Genomic DNA, 20,313 nt, shown 5'->3' with positions numbered 1-20,313 from the left:
CCACTGATGCACCCACCACACAGCTCCACCGATGCACCCACCACACAGTTCCACCGATGCACCCACCACACAGCTCCACCGAGGCACCCACCACACAGCTCCACAGATGCACCCACCACACAGCTCCACAGATGCACCCACCACACAGCTCCACAGATGCACCCACCACCCAGCTCCACCGATGCACCCACCACACAGCTCCACTGATGCACCCACCACCCAGCTCCACCGATGCACCCACCACACAGCTCCACCGACACAGCTCCACCGATGCACCCACCACACTGCTCCACCTACTGGCATTTTCGTTTTATGCTGATTGCTATTTTACATCTTTCACATGCTGGCGATTTGCTTCAAAGGACTACATTCATCCTGAATCCTGTTACTAGAGCTTTTTCCTCTTCTGCTATATATGGGTTTGTAGTTGAATTTCATTGATCTCTTTTACTAATGATTTATAAAAAGTGCCACCCACCACACAGCTCCACCTACACAGCTCCACCGATGCACCCACCACAGAGCTCCACCGATGCACCCACCACACAGCTCCACCGAGGCACCCACCACACAGCTCCACAGATGCACTCACCACACAGCTCCACAGATACACCCACCACACAGCTCCACAGATGCACCCACCACCCAGCTCCACCGATGCACCCACCACACAGCTCCACTGATGCACCCACCACCCAGCTCCACCGATGCACCCACCATATAGCTCCACCGACACAGCTCCACCGATGCACCCACCACACAGCTCCACTGATGCAACCACCACACAGCTCCACCGACACAGCTCCACCGATGCACCCACCACACAGCTCCACTGATGCAACCACCACACAGCTCCACCGATGCACCCACCACAGAGCTCCACAGATGACCCCACTACACAGCTCCACTGATGCACCCAAGACACAGCTCCACCAAGGCACCTACCACACAGCTCCACCGAGGCACCCACCACACAGCTCCACCGATACACCCACCACACAGCTCCACCTATGCACCCACCACACAGCTCCACCGAGGCACCCACCACACAGCTCAACAGATGCACCCACCACACAGCTCCACAGAGGCACCCACCACACAGCTCCACAGATGCACCCACCACACAGCTCCACCGAGGCACCCACCACACAGCTCCACCAATGCACCCACCACACAGCTTCACTGATGCACCCACCACACAGCTCCAGCGATGCAGCCACCACACAGCTCCACCGACACAGCTCCACCAATGCACCCACCACACAGCTCCACCGATGCACCCACCACACAGCTCCACCGAGGCACCCACCACACAGCTCCACCGATGCACCAACCACACAGCTCCACCGAGGCACCCACCATACAGCTCCACCGATGCACCCACCACACAGCTCCACCGATGCACCCACCACACAGCTCCACCGATGCACCCACCACACAGTTCCACCGATGCACCCACCACACAGCTCCACAGATGCACCCACCACACAGCTTCACCGATGCACCTACCACACAGCTCCACCGATGCACCCACCACAGTTCCACCAATGCACCCACCACACAGCTCCACCGATGCACCCACCACACAGCTCCACAGATGCACCCACCACACAGCTTCACCGATGCACCTACCACACAGCTCCACCGATGCACCCACCACACAGCTCCACCGAGGCACCCACCACACAGCTCCACAGAGGCACCCACCACACAGCTCCACAGATGCACCGAGCACACAGCTCCACAGATGCACCCACCACACAGCTCCACAGATGCACCCACCACACATTCCACCGATGCATCCACCACACAGCTCCACCGATGCACCCACCACACAGCTCCACCGATGCACCCACCACACACCTCTACCGACACAGCTCCACCGATGCACCCACCACACAGCTCCACTGATGCAACCACCACACAGTTCCACCGACACAGCTCCACCGATGCACCCACCACACAGCTCCACTGATGCAACCACCACACAGCTCCAGCGACGCAGCCACCACACAGCTCCACCGACACAGCTCCACCAATGCCCCCACCACACAGCTCCACTGATGCACCCACCACACAGCTCCACCGACACAGCTCCACCGATGCACCCACCACACAGTTCCACCGATGCACCCACCACCCAGCTCCACCGATGCACCCACCACACAGCTCCACCGAGGCACCCACCACACAGCTCCACCGAGGCACCCACCACACAGCTCCACAGATGTACCCACCACACAGCTCCACCGATGCACCCACCACCGCCTACCTCCACCGATGCACCCACCACACAGCTCCTTTGATGCACCCACCACCCAGCTCCACCCATGCACCCATCACACAGCTCCACCGATGCACCCACCACACAGCTCCACCGAGGCACCCACCACACAGCTCCACCGAGGCACCCACCACACAGCTCCACAGATGTACCCACCACACAACTCCACAGATGCACCCACCACCCAGCTCTACCGATGCACCCACAACACAGCTCCTCTGATGCACCCACCACCCAGCTCCACCGATGCACCCAACACACAGCTCCACTGATGCACCCACCACACAGCTCCACTGCTGCAACCACCACACAGCTCCACTGATACAGCTCCACCGATGCACCCACCACACAGCTCCACTGATGCAACCACCACACAGCTCCATCGACACAGCTCCACTGATGCACCCACCACAGAGCTCCACAGATGACCCCACCACACAGCTCCACTGAGGCACCCACCACACAGCTCCACCGATGCACCCACCACACAGCTCCACCAATGCACCCACCACACAGCTCCACCAATGCACCCACCACACAGCTCCACCGATGCACCCACCACAAAGCTCCACCGATGCACCCACCGCACAGTTCCACCGAGGCACCCACCACACAGCAAAACCAATGCACCCACCACACAGCAAAACCAATGCACCCACCACACAGCTCCACCTACACAGCTCCACCGATGCACCCACCACACAGCTCCACTGATGCACCCACCACACAGCTCCACCGAGGCACCCGCCACACAGCTTCACGGATGCACCCACCACACAGCTCCAGTTATGCACCCACCACACAGCTCCACCGATGCAGCCACCACACAGCTCCACCGACACAGCTTCACCGATGCGCCCACCACCCAGCTCCACCAATGCACCCACCACACAGCTCCACCGACACAGCTCCACCGATGCACCCACCACACAGCTCCACCGATGCACCCACCACACAGCTCCACCGAGGCACCCACCACACAGCTCCACTGATGCACCCACCACACAGCTCCACTGATGCACCCACCACACAGCTCCACCGATGCACTCACCACACAGCTCCACCGAGGCACCCACTATACAACTCCACCAAGGCACCCACCACACAGCTCCACTGATGCACCCACCACACAGCTCCACCGAGGCACCCACCACACAGCTCCACAGACACACCCACCACACAGCTCCACAGATGCATCCACCACACAGCTCCACAGATGCACCCACCACACAGCTCCACAGAAGCACCCACCACACAGCTCCACCGATGCACCCACCACACAGCTCCGCTGATGCACCCACCACACAGCTCCGCCGAGGCATCCACCACACAGCTCCGCCGAGGCACCCACCACACAGCTCCGCTGAGGCACCCACCACACAGCTCCACCGATGCACCCACCACACAGCTCCACCAATGCACCCACTAAGCTCCACCGATGCACCCACCACACAGCTCCACCGATGCACCCACCACACAGCTCCACTGATGCACCCACCACCCAGCTCCACCCAGCTCCACCGATGCACCCACCACACAGCTCAACCTACACAGCTCCACCGATGCACCCACCACCCAGCTCCACTGATGCACCCACCACACAGCTCCACCGACACAGCTCCACCGATGCACCCACCACACAGCTCTGCCGAGGCACCCACCACACAGCTCCACCGATGCACCCACCACACAGCTCCACTGATGCACCAACTAAGCTCCACCAATGCACCCACTAAGCTCCACCGATGCACCCACCACACAGCTCCACTGATGCACCCACCACCCAGCTCCACCGATGCACTCACCCCACAGCTCCACCTACACAGCTTCACTGATGCACCCACCACCCAGCTCCACCGATGCACCCACCACACAGCTCCACCGACACAGCTCCACTGATGCACTCACCACACAGCTTCACTGATGCACTCACCACAGAGCTCCACCGATGCACCGACCACACAGCTCCACCGATGCTCCAACTAAGCTCCACCAATGCACCCACTATGCTCCACCGATGCACCCACCACACAGCTTCACCGATGCACCCATCACAGAGCTCCACCGAGGCACCCACCACACAGCTCCACCGATGCACCCACCAAACAGCTCCACCACTGCACCCACCACACAGCTCCACCGATGCACCCACCACACAGCTCCACCTACACCGCTCCACCGATGCACCCACCACACAGCTCCACCGAGGCACCCACCACACAGCTCCACCGAGGCACCCACCACACAGCAATTTTCACCCCGAGTGGGCTGGGTATGCTCAGACGTGAGTCCCAGTCTCTCCACATCACTGGAGTCAAGCTATCCAGGCTGAAGAAGGCTGATAGCCAGAATCCGGTCCTTGGATGCTTGATTCCGGTTTAGTAAAGACATGGCTTGGTAGTTCGGGCTGGACTGTTCCCATGAGGCACAGGGTCACGGCTGATTTGCATATAGCCATTGTCTGACCTAGGGTGGTGTGGAGTGCAAAAAAACGTTGGATTTAGGCCTAGATCTTTGTACTGGGGTGAATGTAAGACATTGTTCTGCATTCTGTCCATCAACTGTGTTTTTAGCAATTTTCACCCCGAGTGGGATGGGTATGCTCAGACGTGAATCCCAGGCTCTCCACATCACTGGAGTCAAGCTATCCAGGCTGAAGAAGGCTGATAGCCAGAAACCGGTCCTTGGATGCTTGATTCCGGTCTAGGAAAGACATGGCTTGGTAGTTCGGGCTGGACTGTTCCCATGAGGCACAGGGTCAAGGCTGATTTGCATATAGCCATTGTCTGACCTAGGGTGGTGTAGAGTGCAAAAAAACGATGGATTTAGGCCCAGATCTTTGTACTGGGGTGAATGTAAGACATTGTTCTGCATTCTGTCCATCAACTGTGTTTTTTGCAATTTTCACCCCGAGTGGGCTGGGTATGCTCAGACGTGAGTCCCAGGCTCTCCACATCACTGGAGTCAAGCTATCCAGGCTGAAGAAGGCTGATAGCCAGAAACTGGTCCTTGGATGCTTGATTCCGGTCTAGGAAAGACATGGCTTGGTAGTTCGGGCTGGACTGTTCCCATGAGGCACAGGGTCAAGGCTGATTTGCATATAGCCATTGTCTGACCTAGGTTGGTGTGGAGTGCAAAAAAACGATGGATTTAGGCCCAGATCTTTGTACAGGGGTGAATGTAAGACATTGTTCTGCATTCTGTCCATCAACTGTGTTTTTTGCAATTTTCACCCCGAGTGGGCTGGGTATGCTCAGACGTGAGTCCCAGGCTCTCCACATCACTCGAGTCAAGCTATCCAGGCTGAAGAAGGCTGATAGCCAGAAACCGGTCCTTGGATGCTTGATTCCGGTCTAGGAAAGACATGGCTTGGTAGTTCGGGCCAGACTGTTCACATGAGGCACAGGGTCAAGGCTGATTTGCATATAGCCATTGTCTGACCTAGGGTGGTGTGGAGTGCAAAAAACGATGGATTTAGGCCTACATCTTTGTACTGGGGTGAATGTAAAACATTGTTCTGCATTCTGTCCATCAACTGTGTTTTTTGCAATACCCACCACACAGCTCCACCGAGGCACCCACCACAAAGCTCCACCGATGCAGCCACCACACAGCTCCACCGACACAGCTCCACCGATGCACCCACCACCCAGCTCCACCGATGCACCCACCACACAGCTCCACCGACACAGCTCCACCTATGCACCCACCACACAGCTCCACCGATGCACCCACCACACAGCTCCACCGAGGCACCCACCATACAGCTCCACCAAGGCACCCACCATACAGCTCCACCAAGGCACCCACCACAAAGCTCCACCGATGCATCCAGCACAGAGCTCCACAGATGCACCCACCACACTGCTCCACAGATGCACCCACCACACAGCTCCACAGATGCACCCACCACACAGCTCCACCGAAGCACCCACCACACAGCTCCATCGATGCACCCACCACACAGCTCCGCTGATGCACCCACCACACAGCTCCGCCGATGCACCCACCACACAGCTCCACCGAGGCACCCACCACACAGCTCCACTGATGCACCCACCACACAGCTCCACCGATGCTCCAACTAAGCTCCACCAATGCACCCACCAAACAGCTCCACCAATGCACCCACTAAGCTCCACCGATGCACACACCCCTCAGCGCAACCACAGCATCACTCAGCACCACCACAGCATCACTCAGCGCAACCACAGCATCACTCAGCGCAACCACAGCATCACTCAGCGCAACCACAGCATCACTCAGCACCACCACAGCATCACTCAGCGCAACCACAGCATCACTCAGCGCAACCACAGCGTCACTCAGTGCAACCACAGCGTCGCTCAGCGCAACCACAGCAACACTGGTTCAAATATGTTCTTTCAAAGTTTCAAGCTGTTTTCAAGCTTTCACGCTTTATTACAAATCACAAAAAGATGTTAATATTTCACTTCTGTTCTTGGATTTTCGTCACAATAAAAAACACTGAACATAATCTTCACAAAAGTTATTTACAAAAGTTTAAGCTATTGCCATTACAAATTAAATAAATTATTTAAGTATTAATTATTTAAAAAAATTAAAAGCCATTGTTATTTGTAAAATCAATACATCTAAGTCACATAAAATACAAAACATGTTGCATTACAAATGCTATAGGTGTCACATTTGCGAAAGTTATAACTATTGGCATTGTAAATGACAAAGCTATTTATTTAGCTATTTTTGCTTTTTACTTTCAGCCATGCTACACAGAACTTGCGCTGCTGTACATTATGGCTCAAACATATTGATAAAGCCACACAGGAGCTATTTGGCTTGATCAATTTTTTTGTGGCAAGAGTGGTCCGATTGAGATGCTGTAAGCAACAATGAGTGTGAGGGAGTGGCTGAGCTGGGCCAGCAACAACGGATGGGAAGGGAGTCGCAGGGGTGGAGGTAGATGTCATAGGGTAAGCAACAATAGGAGGTGGGTGAGATGGGGAAGCAACAAAAACGGTGTAGGCCACAATGGGCATGCAGTGAATAGGCTAGCAACGATGCAGGAAGGGCAGCAACAATGGGAAATAAGCAACAACATTGACGGCGTGCTAAGATGGTAATGAAAAGTACCTCAATCCCAGTGTGAGCAGCAGAGGGACATGAATCCAACAAAAGTAATCAGTACTTGGTCCATGCTCCGTGAAAGGGAGAAATTAAGAGAAAGTGAACCCAGCACGCAGTGACCAATCAGGAGCCAGCAAATAAGAGTGACAATGAACCAATGAATTGTAAGCAATAGGCAGACTCTGGGCCCCTTTCAGTCTACAAAATTACTTGCAAGCTCCAGTGCATGTGATCTCTCATTCGAGACCTAACAACGGACAGTGCATGCTGCCTTTGACACGAGTCCTAAAAAGAACCTGCAAGCCGGAGATAAAGAGGTAGGGAGCTTCTGGTGGCGGATAAAAGAGGCCTGAGGTGGGATCACGACTAAGTAGCCTTTGTATTCGGCAACATTGACATTCAATAGTGCCATCCACGAGCCTCTGAGGAAAACTTTGTTTCCCAGCACTTATTCTTTTACAAATTAAGCAATGGGCTGCCCCTCACAGCCAGGACCAAGAGAAAGCACATTGCTGCTTCAAGAACCAACAAAATCCCCACAGTTCCCCACGCCGAAAGGTGTTAATGCTCCTCCCACTCCAGCACTGAGAAAGAAGTTGCTGCCCCCTCCAGCCCGGAGACTTCCCATGGTCCAGCACAAAGGAACTGCGCTGTTGCCTACATTAGTGGGAGGTTCCAATGCCCCTCCATCACTGAGGCCTCCTCCTCCACTCCAGCCAGCAGTAAAAGGCTGCACCCTTCCTCCCCATTAAGACAGAGAGGCTGCACTATACATTTATCTGGCACCTCAGAATATTGGAAAGTTAAAAATAATACAAATATTTCTATGTGGTAGTCAGTGGATGTGGTGTCTGCTGACACATTCGCCTCGAATCGGCGCCATAATGCCCGCAATTCGGAATGTTGAAACTCTCAAAGCCATCGAATTTGGAATCCAGTCGTACAAAACAATGGCCTTTGTTGATGGCACTTTGGTATTTAAAGCTAAATCTGAATACTCCCAACTCAGCGCTACTAGACATCAAAGAGTATACGATCCCTAAACCGCATTTACGTCCGAAACATCATACTCGTCTGTACTCCCTACTTGAAATACCCTGCGATCTGGTTTAACAATGATCTGCAAGGATCTGCCTCAAATCATTAAAAAAATTATTTTCAAAATCAATGTACTCTTGAACAACTAAACATCTATTTTGGTGGCAAAGAGTGTTAAAGATAATTGCTGCATTAATCATCAATTGCCTCCTCGGTGGGCTCTCAATCCGCCTACTTAACGGTTTCTTGAAAAACACTGATAAATCTCCAAATGTCTTTGTATAAGCAAAAAAATAAACAATTTCTCACTCAGCTACTGAGGTTTATGAACAGACTGGATGAGGTAGACCTAGCAAACAATGTACTTATTTCAAGCCTTCCTAATTAGGTACGGTGAATTACTCTTTCTGCCAGAAAACAGAAACCTCCCAAAGTGGCTAGACGTTAAAAGATTCCCCCTTTGACTAGACTATATAGAATCCATCATAACTAATAGCAAAGCTAAGGTTCTTGGTACTTTACGAGCATAACTGCAACAGGAGAAAGATTAACTAACAAACAAACTAACCATCTCTCTCTCCCAAGATGTTCTTAGGGAACAGTGAAAAGATTACAATAGGGAGGAACAATTTATTTTTGGACAAATTAAAACATTCTGCTAACTAGTGGGATTCAGAAAAGGGGGTGGTGATGAACAAAGTGTCTGAATTAAGCAGACCACTCTTACCCAGTCCAAAGATCAGGGCTTGATCCATCACCGTTATTTAGCTCACTGCACCATCCCAGCTCAGAACCTGGCTATATGCAAATTAGTCTGTCCCTGGCCCAGTGCATCATGGGAACAGGGCAGACCAAACTACCAAGCCAATTCTTCACCAGAAAGGAGACAAGCTTCCGGGGACCGGTTTCTTGCATTTCAGCCGTCGTCGGCCCGGCTTGCTTGAATCCTGATGGTGCAGTGAGCAAGGGACTCATGTCTGAGTATACCCTGCCACACCTATAGTGGCCAAAAACGATTCAGAAAAGGGGGTGGTGATGAACAGAGTGTCTGAATTAAGCAGACCACTCTTACCCAGTCCAAAGATCAAGGCTTGATCTATCACCGTTATTTAGCTCACTGCACCATCCCAGCTCAGAACCTGGCTATATGCAAATCAGTCTGTCCCTGGCCCAGTGCATCATGGGAACAGGGCAGACTAAACTACCAAGCCAATTCTTCACCAGAATGGAGACAAGCTTACGGGGACCGGTTTCTGGCATTTCAGCCGTCGTCAGCCCGGCTTGCTTGAATCCTGATGGTGCAGTGAGCAAGGGACTCATGTCTGAGTATACCCTGCCACACCTATAGTGGCCAAAAACGATTCAGAAAAGGGGGTGGTGATGAACAGAGTGTCTGAATTAAGCAGACCACTCTTACCCAGTCCAAAGATCAGGGCTTGATCCATCACTGTTATTTAGCTCACTGCACCATCCCAGCTCAGAACCTGGCTATATGCAAATCAGTCTGTCCCTGGCCCAGTGCATCATGGGAACAGGACAGACTAAACTACCAAGCCAATTCTTCTCCAGAAAGGAGACAAGCTTCCGGGGAGCGGTTTCTGGCATTTCAGCCGTCGTTGGCCCGGCTTGCTTGAATCCTGATGGTGCAGTGAGCAAAGGACTCATGTCTGAGTATACCCTGCCACACCTGTAGAGGCCAAAAACGATTCAGAAAAGGGGGTGGTGATGAACAGAGTGTCTGAATTAAGCAGACCACTCTTACCCAGTCCAAAGATCAGGGCTTGATCCATCACCGTTATTTAGCTCACTGCACCATCCCAGCTCAGAACCTGGCTATATGCAAATCAGTCTGTCCCTGGCCCAGTGCATCATGGGAACAGGGCAGACTAAACTATCAAGCCAATTCTTCACCAGAAAGGAGACAAGCTTCCGGGGACCGGTTTCTGGCATTTCAGCCGTCGTCGGCCCGGCTTGCTTGAATCCTGATGGTGCAGTGAGCAAGGGACTCATGTCTGAGTATACCCTGCCACACCTATAGCTTGCAACTCCCTTCTCACCTCTGCAAGATTACAAAAACGAATCTAGAAAATGTGGACTTCACAAATTCTTAAAAATGAAAGCCTCAATAACTTGTCTTGGGTGTATTTCCCAACCGAACATAGCCGTAATTCTGCAAAAAGCCACTATTCAGGGCCACCTGGTCTCTGAGGTTTACCAACGTCTTACAGTCTAAAATAAATCACAAAACAAAAATGCAATATAGATCAAAAATCATATGAGCTTCAAACCTTATCCTTTGATTAATGACCTCAATATGGAGCATTTGCCCCAAATGCCTCCCCTGCTCTGGCACAAAATGGATTCCCAGCTATTCATAGGACTTTTGGAACCCTCAGGAGGCTATACAAGTTAGGACTTCTTCCCATTAATACAGGCTTGCACTGGCAAGATGAAAAGGAGGATTTACAGGACCTGATATTTACCTACTAAATGCTCCAACTGTTTGGACAAAGGTATCCAAAGCCACTGAAGAGGCCATGCAAGTTCGCCTCGCACTCAGTTCCACGATAATCTGTTTAGGAGCTTTCTCCATTCATAACTAGCCTGACTTGGACAAGTGACTGCCCCCTCCTGTATTTACTTTTAACACTGGTTCTAAAGACTTTACAAACCACTTGGAAAAAAAGATCTCCGCTCACACCTGATGAGCTTTGCTGAGTTACACAAGCAACACTGACTATATAGTCTTAAACCACCCTGACCCAAATAATCAAAAAAGCCCCCATGGGGCTCAACAGAGGCACACCTGCAGAAAGGCAACCAGATAAAAACTCCATGTACCAGACTGACACATCATTGATATGCCCAGGTTTATAATATGCCTTTGCCAAAACTACTATTAAGCTGAGTATGTTTGTTTGTCTATCTGTCAGTCTTCTGAAAATATGACATCACTCCCATTTCTCCCATAAACAGAACTATTTACTGGATGTTCGCACAGCTCCATTACATGCAACACAAGAGTTTTTGTTTGTCCTTTTCTGTTTCTTGATATTATTGGCCACACTACTCTACTAGCCTGAACTGTTATATGTAGTCACCATGGTGTGCGCCCGACTCGCACACCACAAAGGTGTAATTAGTGTTGATCGGTATTGTGGGCGACCGTCTGTTATTACATTTCATACGATCTCGTATCATTCGTATATATGCGCATTCATAAAGCACACGGCTATACATGACGCGAACACCCCCTAATAGCGTCTTTTTAAAAGTTTATTTCCTTTAGCCATGCTCCATAGCATCCGGGATGCTGTACAGCATGGCTAAAAATCAGTTTGCAAAGCCAGTAGATCCCAAAGGCGAAACATATTGGATTTTGCCAATGCTTGTTAACATGGGTCTCTCATTCTGCGTTGACTGCACTGTGAGGAGCACATTAAGCAAAGACAAAACCTACGTGTTCTGGCATAAAATAAAGCTTCTCTGAACAAAAGTGCACTTGGCAATTGCAAGGGAACTTATAGCTGGAAGCAAAATGGCGCATGTCATGCAGGGGGAGCGTTTGGACACAGTCTTCACCCTCGCACACCTACGTCACTAGGGCCAGATTAACACGACAGAGACAGAGAGAGAGAGAGATTTTGTTTGGGGACTTTTTAAAACCACAATCCAGTTATCATTCCTGGAATAGGGAGGTATGGACTGGGCACAGGCATTCGGCATCTATAGCATGAAGAAAAAAACAGATGCCTTTTTCAAGAACTTCTATTAATGATGGATATAAATATGAAGTTTAAAACTGTGCATTAAAGTAGATTTGAGGTGTTTATATGTTCACAGCATATTTTGTTCTAAGAACTGTGCGTTACTTAAAGCGCAACCGTTTGGAATACATACATTGTTTTGACAATTCTATGTGGGTTGTTTCACGGTATGAACATTGAAATACGTTTTCGAGACGCAACAGCAGACATGCACGGAAGACGCCATGCCACAACTCTCAAACTTGAAAACCTCAGCCTGTCAGCACAACAGGCCAAGCCTCAAGAAAATAGGCCTCCGTCGTCACCAGGCAACGGCTGCTGTGAATGTTCCATCCGTTATTCCGCTGGGAAATCTGCCCAGTTATGACACGGTTATCTAGTCTTTGGCAAAAGCAGCTTATGGAGTCAAAGTATCAAAAAAAGAGAGGAAGAAACGGAAACGTTTGAAAACTGAGTCAATGTGTCCTGCTTGGACACGTGCAGGCGCGTGTCATGAGAACAGCAGGAAGTGATGTCGCGTCCATGAGTCAAGGGTTCCATGGGTTCTGAGTATTCATAAAGCATGTGATGCAGGGGTACAGATCCATCAAATTTAGATGAGGTGATTAGGCTGTCACATTTAGCTCCTGGAGCAACCCAGGCGAAAGAGGGCGAATGAAATACACAGTCGGCATGCGCAAAATGAAGTCCCTCATGCAAGAAACACATGCATAGGCGGCTCTTCCCTTGGAGAGGAAGAGCGTCACCCCACTTAAAATCCCCCCCCCCCAAAGCCCCAGAGATGAAAAAAAAATGGTGGTTCATTACCATTTTATTTTGCATCCACCGTCCCGAGCTGAGCATCAGGACAGGGGTGGGGCCGCTGTTGACTGACAGCAGCTGGGAGGAGGGTGGGCTGTCTAATGTACTGTTTAAAGTGCGCATGTCTTTTTGACCAGCCGTCTTACGATGGCGAGCCACAGATGCGCACATTAAACCTCTCAACTCAGCTGGGTTAAGAGTGCAGGCCTCTAGTCCGTTGGGGAGCGTCGAGTGAGGCCGCTCCCTCCAATCAGAGGTTGATCACATGCTGCATGTGAGCAGCGCGAGGACTGGGCACGGGAGTTCTAGCATTTGGTCCCAGTTCCTGCAAAGAAGAGGTCTGGAGCGAGACGGTCGCGTTAGGTAAGTTTGATTTTTAAAGGGAAATGCACCTCTAAGGCCTTATGTAACATTTGTCATCATGGAAGAAGCATTTCAAAATGTATGAAATAGATGCTTGCCAAATTAGTAAAGTGCATTTTACGTTTTGCCAAGGATTTACGATTAGCACCCAGAAGCATTTGGTTAAAGGATGTTTGCTTGTCCGTTAGAATCTGATTGAACTTAGGATGGCCACTTTGGAGGGGAATGGCTAAAGTTGCTGCTGTTTTTTTAAAAATTCTCACAATGAAATTGACGAGGGTAGGCGCTAATGCAAGCAAGGAAGTGGCTTCTGCCATCAATGGGGTTGTGAAAACAGCCATATATAGGGTGCAGGCGGCCCCTCAGACTCAACGACCCCTGTACCACCGGACCTTTAGCACTAATGATAGCTGCACCTCTGTGAGATTTATCATCCCACATCTAAGTGCCCCTGAGGTAAAATAGTGTCAGCCTCAGTACCGTCATTGACATCCCAACATGGTCTTAGTTCAAGAAAGCATTGACAACAAAGCCTGACCCAATATGGTCTTGAAAACTAATCAAGGTATGAGGCCTTATGATTATTTTTATATTAGTCATGTCTTTTTATGCAAGCGCCTGAAAATGAACCCACTACATGCCTTTGAGAGTAGTCTCACAGAACAACCAGAGTCACACAACACCAAATGGCCCCAATGACCAGTTACTACTATGAAAGCAATTCACAGATCCAGCGCTGCGCCTGGAATGGGCTCACATAGGGATTCTGTTGGAATGCGTATCTATTAGGAATCATGCTCATGCACAAAATGTGGTCGAGGTGGCATGAACAGATTAAAGGGTGAAAACCATAATGATGAACCCAGGAGGGACTCTCGAGTCAAGCCCGATTTAGGAAGCAAATTCAACGGGTGGGACCACATGGTGGCAACTCCTCAATAAAATAAACCATCTATAAAAGACTTGCATAACTCCTCTCCATGTTTTAATCCCAATGCTGTCTTTGAGCAGCCCAGAAGTGTTTCTCTCTCTCTTGGACTCTGATACCTCCTGTTCTCCTGCAAGTCCTGAGCACCTTTGCAAATGGCAGGATCTCACCCTGCTGAAGGTGCTGACTTTCCATTCGACCTGCTGGCAGCCCTCGCTGCGTAGCCTCAGTCTCCTCGCGTGCAGGTGCAAAGATCCTTGACTGGTGCTGGAGCTCCTTACCTGGCTCTTTCAGTACTCTTCATCACAACTTGTCAAGGTCTAGTCTAGTGCTGCCTAGGTTTGTTTGCTCCCTCAGTTATTTCGTTTTTTTTGGTGTTTCATCTCATGCCTGTTGTCACCGTCCAGCCACTTCAGACTGTCGAGAAAAAAACCCAGGCGCAAAGAGGCAGGGGTCCCAGGAGGTGGCACATGACTACCTTTCAACGTCATTTGTGGGAGGTCATCCTGTGTGAGATGCCCTCACCCTCCAATCAAACACTCAATCGAAGCGCCTACCATAGAATTCAGTCAGATCAACTGCACTTCCCATCCGCTTCAATGAACTTACCTTCCAAAAGCACTCATTTGCTCTCTCCTCAGTGATTGAAAAGAATGAGAGGTGAGGGCAGCAGGGAACCGAGCCAGCGAGGGGTTTAACACACACAGACAGAGCGATAGAAGAAGCACCTCTGTGAACTCGGATAGTCTGGAGCAAATGGTTGGGGAGACTGAAGAAATAGAAATAAAAAGGTAGAGAGACTTGAGAACGAATGAGAATAGAGTTAGTTCAGAATAATTTTATTGAATTTTCAAAAAGAGACAGAAATAGACAATACAAAAAGTATAGAAATAATATAATAGTATAGAATGAGAATAGAGTTGAGGGAGGGTTGGGTGTTTGAAGTAAAGATTTGAGAAGATGTACCCTTCCCGCTCCCTCTCCACCTCTAATCGATACATCTACTTGCACAGAAAGAGAGGGATAAGGAGCTGAAGGAAGGAAGGGATAGCAAATTATGAGGCGTACCACATTATTTCCAAAAGTGTCCAATGGCAATAAAAGCTTCCCTTCAAGAACATATGAGGGAACGAGGCTTCACGTCCACAGCACAAACCCTTTTGGGCTTTCTTTCTGCGATCAGCAGGGCCAGACCCAAGAAGCCTGCCCTGAAGTATTGCAAGATTCCAGTGTTTGTTGTTGGTCTTGTGAGAATTTGGAGGCGGCCATCTTGGGGTCAGGCTTACCCAATCTGCAACAACAACAAAAAAGCTAATAAGGTTGCTACATGAGGGCAGGCTTGCTGTTAAGTAAAGACAAATACATTACAAACGACTTCGTTTCATTCTCTGCTCTGAAAAATAAAGAACTACTGTTTGTATAGAATCCATTTGAGGCATTAAGGCAAGAATGCAAGAAAAACTGAGACATAAAGTAATCCTTCATGCATCGAAATGGTAGCAATTCATATAGAGCAGAAAGATACATCAGACACAAAATAGCATATGAGAGATGTTTCCTCTTTTCAACGCACAGCTTGTATTCTTTTTTAGAAGAGTAATGCAAAGAAGGCACCTTAGCTATCAAGCCATATATAAAACATAACAGAACATAAGAATGTAAACTCTATTATTTCACTAGTACACGCAATGTACAATTCTTACACTTGAACACAGCTTAATGGAGGAAACAGTAGGACCAGAAGAGATGGCAAATAGCATATGCCATGCTGGTACACTGGGAATTCCACCAATGGGATACCGCATCCTAGGAACAGGCATGGGACACGTTAGCAATATATATTAATGGGCACTAAGAAAAAATACAAGAAGGAAAGGAAAGGCAGACACCAGGCGAGTGAGACTAAGTAACCAGAGCAGAGACAGCAGCAGAAGACAGAAAACAAAGACATCACTACAATGCATAGTGTGGGAGAATACAAAAGTGACTAGAGCCAAAGATACATGGACACGACCCACTAGGAAGAGGAAACTGAGAGCAGGCTCTCTCTCTTCTTCATGTGAAAAATAAGTCTTGTCTTTCCCTGGTGGTACAAGGGACAACTATATTGGAACAGAACCCAAACCTGTAGCATTTAAAACTTTGACAGCTCTGTCATGAGTTCTGGTGCAGACCTGGCAGTACTAACCCCTTGCATGCGACGCGAAGGACGGCCCCTGGCTTAGAGGACGCTTCTGTGACCACTGGTAGATGCTTTTGGGAAGCTGAGTTTCTGCCCTTTCGCAACACCAAAGAAGCAAATCATGCATGGTTGGAAGAAACCATCATCTGGGGGGTTGGTTGTGTTTCCACGCCAGTGATCTCATTTCCCTAGAGCGTAATGTGCCAGACAATCACAAAACTAAAATTCTGTTCCTGGACAATGTCGACACAACAGTCCCTGGAATGAAGTGGGAAGGAGACAGAGTAGGGTATGGAGGTAAGAGTGTGGCATGGGGAAAAGATAAAGTAAGAAAGAAAAGGTTGAGGAGTGCCCCCAACCCCTATGTAAATCTCTGAATGTTTGTTAATACCGATGTTTTTGCATCAAGAATTCTACCATGGCACAGACAGCAGGATACTGTGCATGTACAGGTGAGAATAGACTTGGGAGAGACTCTGACTTCTTTGCCCGGAGCAACGATGAAAGCCCACAGGAGAGTGACTGTCAATGTGCAGCTACTGATCTACGGTGGTGGTGGTGGTGGGCCTAAGCTTCTTCTCTTCAGGGGCAACTGAGATTATTGACTGCTGGGTATTCTGCAGTCAAGGGGCACTGGAGCTCAACAGTGGAGGTGGGTCATGCCATGGTAGATGGTCCTTCCTCACCATCGGCAGTGAAGGCGGACTGTGAACCAGAAGATGGTCTGCCCTCCCTGTCGTCACTGTAGTTGGGCAGTACACCAAGCATGAAATGCAACAGACCAGTTTCGGGGAACCCTGGCAATCAAAGATAGTGGTGAGTTTGATTGGTACTTTGATGCCATCCCTATCCTACATGAAGCAATCCACACAGATTATAAAATTAATCTTCAGAATCATCCAAAGAAGGATGGCGGAGGTCATAGTTTCCAAAACACTTAATGTTTCACTTCTTGGCAGGCGAAACTGATCCCAGCTGGCTTGGAGAAACTCTACCCCTTTCCTTACTCCTAGTATACAGACCTCCAGCACTCACCTCCCCCTCCTCCTGGAAGCTGCAACAAGCTCAATGAGTTTGAACCACCAGAAATTAGCTGTTCTTTTTTACGGATGCCTAGTTTGACAGATCCGACAAAACGAAGATTCTATCGTTTATAGCCAACCTGGAATCATGGTAGTTTCATCAATATTTCATTGCACCAAAAGGCTCTACAAGGCAAACACTTGAAGCTATTTTTGAAAGTCAGGGATTGCTGAACTCTCAAAGTAATATCCTTTTGGCTGGAGTGACCTTCATGCTCCCTTTTAGTGCCATACTTCAGGCACAGCACAACTCCCTTTGGGATGTATCCTACACATCAACTATGTACCGGTGAGAACCTATTCATTATAGCCAACATACACTCCTTTCCACCTCCAGACAGGCTTTCACTTACAAGACCGCATATGCAAGCAAATAAATACTATTATTACAAGAATCTCATTTAGCCTGTCTATTAACAAAGGAGTTTATCTAACACCAAAGTGGATGTAAGTACCAGAGTTGTTTCTATATTTATTACATAGAGATGTTTTTTATATCCATGAAACAATATCACAACAAATCTCTGCAATGAGCACTGAAAAGGTTCCACACAGGAAATCTTCAGAGGACTAACACCACACAATGTATTAGGTAACGACAAAAAGTGCAAAACATTGCAACAATACTGAATGATACCCAAGTTTCTAGGCAGTTGCTTATTGGCTGATGTCTCCTAAAACACCACCGGGGGCTCTTACATCATATCAGTGAACCAATCCGAATGCCTATTGATTGATCGGATGCACATCTGGATTCGGATTCATCGTTATAACCAATATCATCAGATTGCATTTATATAGGGTGGTGCACCAATGGATGATAATTAACTTTTTGTACGATATTACTAGCATTTTGTTCTCATCTACTTACTAAGGAGGTAACATACAAGCATTAGTGTGCCTTCGACTTACCAGTGGGTAGTGTCAATTTGTTCCAGTTCAGGAAGAGCCTGAAGACCTGGCTTTTTAATCTTTAGGCTGTTCTTATTGCTTCAGTTTCAGTTCTTTTCTCATTCTTTTGCTGTGTTGTGTTATTTTTATTCTGAGATGCAGGTGGAAAGCGCCGGGACACTCTTTTCGAGTAGCCGTGCGCTATAAAAGAACGCTGTAACATAACATAACATAACATAGTTGGAACCCAGAATCAATTTTTCATCAAATGTTTCTAGCACAGAAAAATTTGGAGAGGGAAAAATAATGAATGATATAGGAGCCCAGTTAAACTTGAGAAAGGTAGTCTCAAGTTACTTTAAATTTCAGTAAAACGACTTTCTCAAAAGAAGATCTGTCCACATCATTACTCACACATGAAGGAGCATCTGGATCGAGGAAACTCATCATGATGATTTTAGACTTACGGAATCCGGGATCTCATTGTATTATCATTGCTCTGAAATGGTTGCCTCTTCTATATACCTTTGCAACACGGAGATCTACCTGAAGCAAAACAATTTTCAATATTTTCTTTAACCTGAAGGCTCAAATAGTAAGCCTCTGCTAAAGAAGCATTGACTTGACGTCCCTAACCCATGGGATTACAGATCACCCGCAAATCTGTGTTTCTGAGAAATCTATCTAAGTGCAATCTTTTCAAGACAATCGAACTGCTGCAATAAGTTGGACAGTCTTCTGACCAACTTCTAAAACAATTTGCTACTATGTCAGGAAATAGAATCAATCAATCGTCACCACAGGGGAGGACCTTGAATCCAAGTTTTATGCTAACACGCGTTACATCTATATGGCTTATTTGACACAGTCCAACATGCTAAACGCTTCCATCCTCTCTCCCAAGTAGGCATAGAGGAGAAAGCAACAGATGCAACAACGTGTTCCAAGCTCACCATGACCACATTATTTCTCTCGCTCCAGACCTGTTCCCCTCGAGCTGGTCCTTGTGGTGTGTCCAAGGATCCTTATTTGACCTCCTGTGAGAAGTTGGCCTGATACATGATGTCTCCAATTCTGGGGGCACCTTGTATCAGTCCAAACAATCCCTTATGGTGATGGTTGTAAGTCAACCTTAAAGACAAGCTATCCTAAGGGTAGCATGGACTAAGCAGACCTAAAGGCTTAACTCAAGAGGTCGTGTTAAGCAAGCTGTTTTACCAATCACAATCCTGTAATGTCAAATGAAAGGACACCACACAAGTTATATATTATAAAAATATATGTATTTATTACTAGAATAATCCTCTGTACTCTTTATGAGTGCAGAAGCACAAGCGTTTAAACAAAAGCACAGTTAAACATATAAAAGTTGCACAATTATGGATGAGGCTGGGGGGCCACGCAAACCATATATTAAAAAAGTGGTATAAGAACTACTAATCGAACAGTGGTTAGGCCTAGGGCCTAGGGAATCGCTGGGAGCAGTCGGGACTAGCAATGCTGAAGTCGGTAAAAGCCTGCGGGATTCGGGTGCAGCGCTTAAAGCACACACATGCACCAATGCAATGTCAATGGTGCGTAAAATTTGTAAATTTACTGTTTAAGGAACCTTCTGACTGACCTAGAAGGACAAAACTTTAAACACATACACTAGAGGTGTTTACCAGTGTAGGAACACCGGTGTTGCTGAGTTACCTCACCCACAGGAAGCAGGTGCACAGGTGCAAAGTAGTGTCGGGTTTCGTCGCGCAGGTCGATGGTGCCTGAAGATGAAGATGCTGCAGGCGTCGAGAAGAGAAGGGTCCGGTGTGATCCAAGGGTGGATCGAAGATAAAGATGATCTGAAAGCAGAGGGGACAGAGTCTGGG

Source organism: Lissotriton vulgaris, chromosome 1_1 (genome assembly GCF_964263255.1).
Source record: "Lissotriton vulgaris chromosome 1_1, aLisVul1.2, whole genome shotgun sequence".
Lineage (NCBI taxonomy): Eukaryota > Metazoa > Chordata > Amphibia > Caudata > Salamandridae > Lissotriton > Lissotriton vulgaris.
This window is presented reverse-complemented; position numbering follows the sequence as displayed.